Here is a 6000-nt window from a genome sequence, read left to right as displayed (position 1 = left end):
CCCTTATCATGTAACAGCTTAAGCATGAGCATGTCATTCGGGGGTTTCAGTCCGCTAAACACGCTGCTGGGGTCAGAGACACGGGCGTCGGCGAGATCCTCGGTGCTGTCACACCCTGCAGGCCGGCCCGTGTTTGACTCGCCGGTGACCGGGTTGTTCTCATTGGTAAAGACCGCGGCTGCCTTCTCCGCTTTCCCAAAAGCGACCATCCACCATTGATCAGACTGTGGCCCGCGGGTAATCTCGGGGGGGTCCACGTTTCCCAGGTGGAGCCACCAGCTGTCGGCGTGTCGATATCCACAGAGGTGGTCGCATAGGCGTCCATCGGGCTTCTCTTTCAAGAGGTTCATCCACCAGCTGTCCTCCTCGCGGCGGTTCATTCTTCGCGTAGGTGGCCAGTGGTTTTGCCTGTCACTCAACCAATGCGCTGGCGTGGAAGCACAGTCTTGCGAACCACAGACTGAGATTCAATAGGACCAGTGAGCATAGGGCTACAGTGATACACCGCTCCGCGCGTTCCCGCGGCTCATCCCGTTGGCTTGAGCTGACTCTGGGCTCTCTTTGTAGATCCGGGGGGGGCATTTCTTCTCGGCGGCGAGTGTGAACTGGACGGTCCCTTTACTTAGTAGAGTCAATAAACGGGCCGCGTTCATCTAGAAATCACTCGGGACGTTCTCATAGCCCCCCAGTAGAGCATGTAAGCAGGCGTGCCGAAAAATAGGGGTGACGTGTACGACAAAGGAACCAGGGCGAGATGGGCCGTGTTGTAAAGAACCAAGAAGCTCGTGAGACAGCACCAGAAGGCTGGAGCCGGATTACGTTGGTCACGGGAGCCGTGGCCAGAAGCGCCGTGGCCGCAGCGCGCCCCAAGGTTGTCATAGTCCGACAGTCTTTCCTCCCTGTAGAGAGCGAGCACCTCGCCTCTGCTGGTGGTCGAGAGGGCCGAGTGCTGCAGCCGCGTGGTCCTCTCCAGTACGGTGGTCAGTTCCAGGTGCGCGTGGGACGCGACGGACTTGATAGCCGCGACCAAGAATATAACGTTGTACCCGACACACCACAGCTCGTTACTTCGCGTCAGATCTCCCCGTACCAACTCGTAAGACAGATAAACGATGGACATGAAGAGACAGTATAACCGAGTTCCCGGGTAAAATGACATGGGCTCAGTTGAGCCGAGATAGTCTGACGTAGCCGATTGTGTTAATCCAGACGAAGACAAAAGTGGTCCAGCGTAGAATCGCGAGCACGGCCGGACCTCGTTTGCCCGAGCATTTCACCCGGGAGACGACGACCTCGTCGGCGCTGCAAAGTTCGTAGTACAACCAAGTGTAAATATAGGCGGTCGAGAAGACGATGAACATCGCGAGTCTCTGGGATGCTGGCATCCCCGACACTGGTTCCACGATCGCACTCCCGTCACTGCGGCCCACCGAGCTCACAAAGGTCAGCGTTGAACCTGCGATCAAGGCGATGCACACCGTCAGAGACCACAGGCTTCCCAGTAAACCCCATGTCAACGGGTTCCACAATCTGATTAAGTGCACAAAGAGAGTGGCCGAAACTAGCACGCCAGAGATGACGTTGAGTGCGTGGAAAATGAAATACCTGACGCGTTGCACACGAGCACAGGTTCGATTGAGCCAGCATACGACGGGAGGAAGGTACAGGGGGTGAACGTTTGTGGTCATCATAGTCCGGTTGAGAGAGGCGCACATGATCAAGTCCTCATCCGGTAGACACTTCCTGGGTAACATGGCCCTGCGGATGGACAGTGGCAAACGCGAGAAGCTGTGGACATCCGTATTTGCTTTATCTTTAACGACAGCTGGTTTACGAAACCAATCTAGCCGAGTCAGCCGTGTTGCCTGCCAGTATCGTGCTCTCAAACTTGGAAGCGGTCTCCCGTCCAATGACGGTCATCCTATTGAACACACTGTGGTTGTAGTAGCGCCACTCGCAGAACCCGTTGCACCTGAAGGTGTTCCCGGCCTCTGTTCCTATATGCACGTAGTGGCAGTCCTGGCTGTTTCGCAAGTGGTCGTACAGTTCCTCTTCCGCGGAGGCCCACACGAGCGCAAGCGTCGCACCGGCTTCGTCGCCCAGGGAGGTGATGTCGTTTCCCGTGGCGGGCACCGATTTCGCTATGAGGAACAATTTGGCAGGTTGCACATGGTGGGGTCCCGGAACCGTGGCATGTTCGACTTCTCCCGTGTGATAGACGGTGCCCGAGGTAGACGCTATGGCGCCCACGAGCTGCACGACTTGCTTAACCAGGGACGGCTTCGACACGATACAGTGCAGCACAAACCACAAATGATCACTGAGAACGGGCACGTTCTTGAGAGCAATCTCTGTCACGTTGGCAACGACGATCAAGCGCCGCTGCCGCTGTGTGTGACGGACGGTCGCGCCATCGCACCTGATCATGTCGTGAAACTGCTGGAGCGATTTGTTCCACTCTGAGACGAACGTGTGAATAGGGACCGCGGGGATGTACAATTCCTCTGTGCCCGTGTAGCTGGTTATACAACTCTTGGCTATCAGAGAGCTCCCTTTCGCGACGTACGTGTTGTACAGGTCCACGATCGACGAGTACTCCTCCGATTGACTGACAATAGGCATGAGTCTGACACACACGTCCCCTACCCGAGGGCTGGGTCTTATCGAGGTGATCAGTTGAGAGGGTACGTGCTTGAAGTCCAGATTTCCCAGGGCAATGTTGTTCCAATGCCCCTTATGGTTAGACCCCGATGGCACCACGTCGCTACCGACGTGGTCATCGGTCGCCAGGGGCCTCCGTCGAACTGGTCCTTGGCGCGGGGCCGCGCTCACGGGTTGTTCATTGAGCATGAAGCAGATGGACTTGTGCGAGGCCATTGTAAGCGGTAGCAGTCAGAGTGTAGCGCTCGGACTGGAACGTGTGTGAGTTCCTTACACTGGAGCGTAAACGGTTGGTTGGTCCCTCCCCGTAACTATTTCCCTGTGGCACAGCAACCATCACACATTCAGCCTTTTGACTTTTTTTTAAAATAAAGACAGTTGGGCCGGCATACTATGTTTGCGATGTGTTTATTCTGCGCAGGTGATACAGCAACGCGCGTGACGATAAGTTCAACAGTTCAACAATGTAGCTACGAGGCCGGGATTCCTATCCTGTTTGCGAGAGAAAACATAATATGTCTGTGATGTATTCGTCTGTGCAGGTGATACAGTGACACGCATAACAATAAAACAAATACACAACCAAGGTAACGACAATGTCTTTAATTCTTTGTCACAACCGCCGATACAAAATCCGCCACGGACGTGGACGCCTTCGAAGAGCCTGCCCGGGGCAACGGCGCAGAGTAGCCAGCCCGCTGTTTGTTTGTGACGGCTGTGTTGGACTGTTGCGTGAGAGGCTCTTGGTTGTCGGAGGCGCGGGCTTTTGGTTCTCCCGTGTCCATTGTGACATCTCTGCACGTCTCCTCGCTCGTGTTTCTGCCTCCGCCCTTCGAGATTTGTCTAGTGAGGTCACGTAGTTCCTTCATCAATGTGGATATGGTCCCAGCGGTCTCTTGCTCCTGTCCGGTCACGCGCTTATACGGGGTGTCTCTTGCCAGATTCTGCAACGTGTCCATATTTGACTGGGTGGCCGAGGTCTCCTGCGGCACGGCGCCACGCAGTTGTTCTAGTATCACATCTCTTACGCTGGCCTTGATCGAGTCGAGCATCTTCTCATGCTCCCTCTGGGAGGCTGCCCGCCTCTCGCATTCCTCCTTGTTGTACTCGGACGCAATCTTCCTCCTCTGCTCCTCTGTGAGAATCCCGTGCTGAAACGAGATGTCACCAGCGGTCAAGCCACCGCTCGGATTGTAGTGAACAAACCCCCCCGGGACCCCCTGCCCGGCTTGCTGCTGAGGGTTCCACGGTTGTCGCGGAAAACTATGCAGAGCTTGTAGCTGCTGGAGAGGCTGCTGCTGCTGATGGTGCAGCTGCTGGAGAGGCGGCTGCTGATGCTGCTGCTGCTGCTGCGGCGGCTGCTGCTGCTGCTGCAAAAGCTTGATCAGATTTCCAATTTGGTTCTGAGTAACGTCCATCGTGTCGTCCGTGTGTTCGGGTCTACGTGCTGGGGTGTCTTCTGCGGCGTTAGTATCTCCGCCGGTGGGTTTAACAATACCAGCGCAGAGTTTAGTCTTCACCCCGGTGCGACTGGTGTAATCCTTAGCCCCTTGCAACGTGAACAGGGTGTCCGGATCGTCTGGGCATGCGAGCCTCTGAGTTAGTACGCCATTCTGAACCTTTATTGCCTCCAGTACGTCTTTTAGCACTTGCATCTCGGCCGCCTGGTCTAGCACGGCCTTGCTCAGGGATTTAACAGTCTCCGTAACACTGTCGCCCTCGAGGCTCTCGTCGGACGCGTCAGGGGGGCTCTCTGTCTGTTCTGCGCACACCGACCCAGCGCTCCCGCTCAGAGACACGCCCGCGTCAAGGGCCGAGTCCTTGAGGGAGGAAAAGCCCATCCTGGTCATGGTCTGGGCTAGATCCTTTCCCGTCACCAAGGTGCAAAAGCAGCCGGGCCTCATGGGCACGGAGACCAAGCTGCACTCCTGGGTCACAGGGCCGCTCTTGTTATCTCCGACCGTGCCTAGGCTGAAGCCCATGCTCATCTCCGGAGTCACTACGCTGTTGGTGTACTCGTTGTCGTTGCACGCCACACAGCAGTACAGGAAGGTTTTGTCGACAGACCTGCTGTGGACGTGCCAGTAACACTTGACTCGACCGATGTCCTTCTTGATTTTGTGCAGGAACACAGCCTTGCCGGGCTGTGGGTGACACGCGCCCGAGTACGACATCTCGTTTCCCACTATGAAATCCTTCCGCGACTCCGGGTACACCTCACCTTGCGCCACTCCAAACACGCTACACATTCCCACGAGAAACCTGTCACTGCCGCACGAAAGAATACCGGTCAGCGCCGCGGTGTAATCAGACTCCTCGGTGCCGTAGCACTCTTTGCAGAAGATGGGCACGAACAGAGACTGGTCCGAGCGCAGAGCCCCTTCGGGGTACTGGTCCCTGTCTGCGTAGTCGACGAGAGTCATACTGATCGTGTTTACAATGGCCCTCTTCTTGTCATCGTTAGACACTTTGACAAATGCACACGGGCCTTTCACGCAGAACACGGGTCCCACCCTGGAGCCGGCCGGGCCGCTCGAGGCCATCGCGAGCCGGCCCTCTGTCTGCCGCGGAACACCCGAGGAAGTCACCTGTCCTTTAGTGGAACCCCGGACTCCGGGCGCTCAGCCGTTGTGTTGAAGATCAAATTGTCTCCCCAGACAAATTCCTTGTCAAACTCTGCCAATTTCCGGAGCGCGAGTCCTGATAAATGGGTTACGTTCTCCACCGTGCAATAGGGGGGGGTGCCGGTGAACGCGATGCGGCGAGTGTCCCCGTCGGTCTGCGTGCACTTGAGCTCCGAAATCAGTTCGGACAGCGTCACCGCTTCCGACAGCCTGAGACGAAACATTCCCCGTAAGTACGCCCTGGTCTGAACTTCGTCAAAGTCGCTCTCTCGGACGGGTGTAGAGGAAGCCCTTTTGCACCACTTACAATGTTCACTGTTTATTATGGCAATGATGTGCCTGGCACTCGTGCGAAATAGGCAGTGGCTACCCCAACTCGAGCCGCAGCAGAGCTCCATAAGTCCTCCGCACAGTGTGAATCTATCGCTCTCGATAAATCCGGCCACCGCCTGGCCAGCTGCTGGCGATGAGTGAACGCGGCCTTTCTTCGACCTGTCATCGGCCGCCATCGCTGCACAAAGTTGTTGGAGCCGAGACGCCAGAGGTAGGGACCGGGAACAAGAGGGCGAGAGCCGAGACCCGCAATGTGACCAGCGAGCAGCCTCCCGCCAAGAGCCGAGCCGTTGTCAGAGGCGGATGCGATCCGGCTGCGCAAGGAGACTCTGTTAGTAAAACGACTCACGTGACCTGCGACGGGCCTCCGGGGAGACCCTCG

This window comes from Pungitius pungitius, unplaced genomic scaffold, assembly GCF_949316345.1.
Source record: "Pungitius pungitius unplaced genomic scaffold, fPunPun2.1 scaffold_33, whole genome shotgun sequence".
In the NCBI taxonomy this organism is placed as follows: Eukaryota; Metazoa; Chordata; class Actinopteri; order Perciformes; family Gasterosteidae; genus Pungitius; species Pungitius pungitius.
This window is presented reverse-complemented; position numbering follows the sequence as displayed.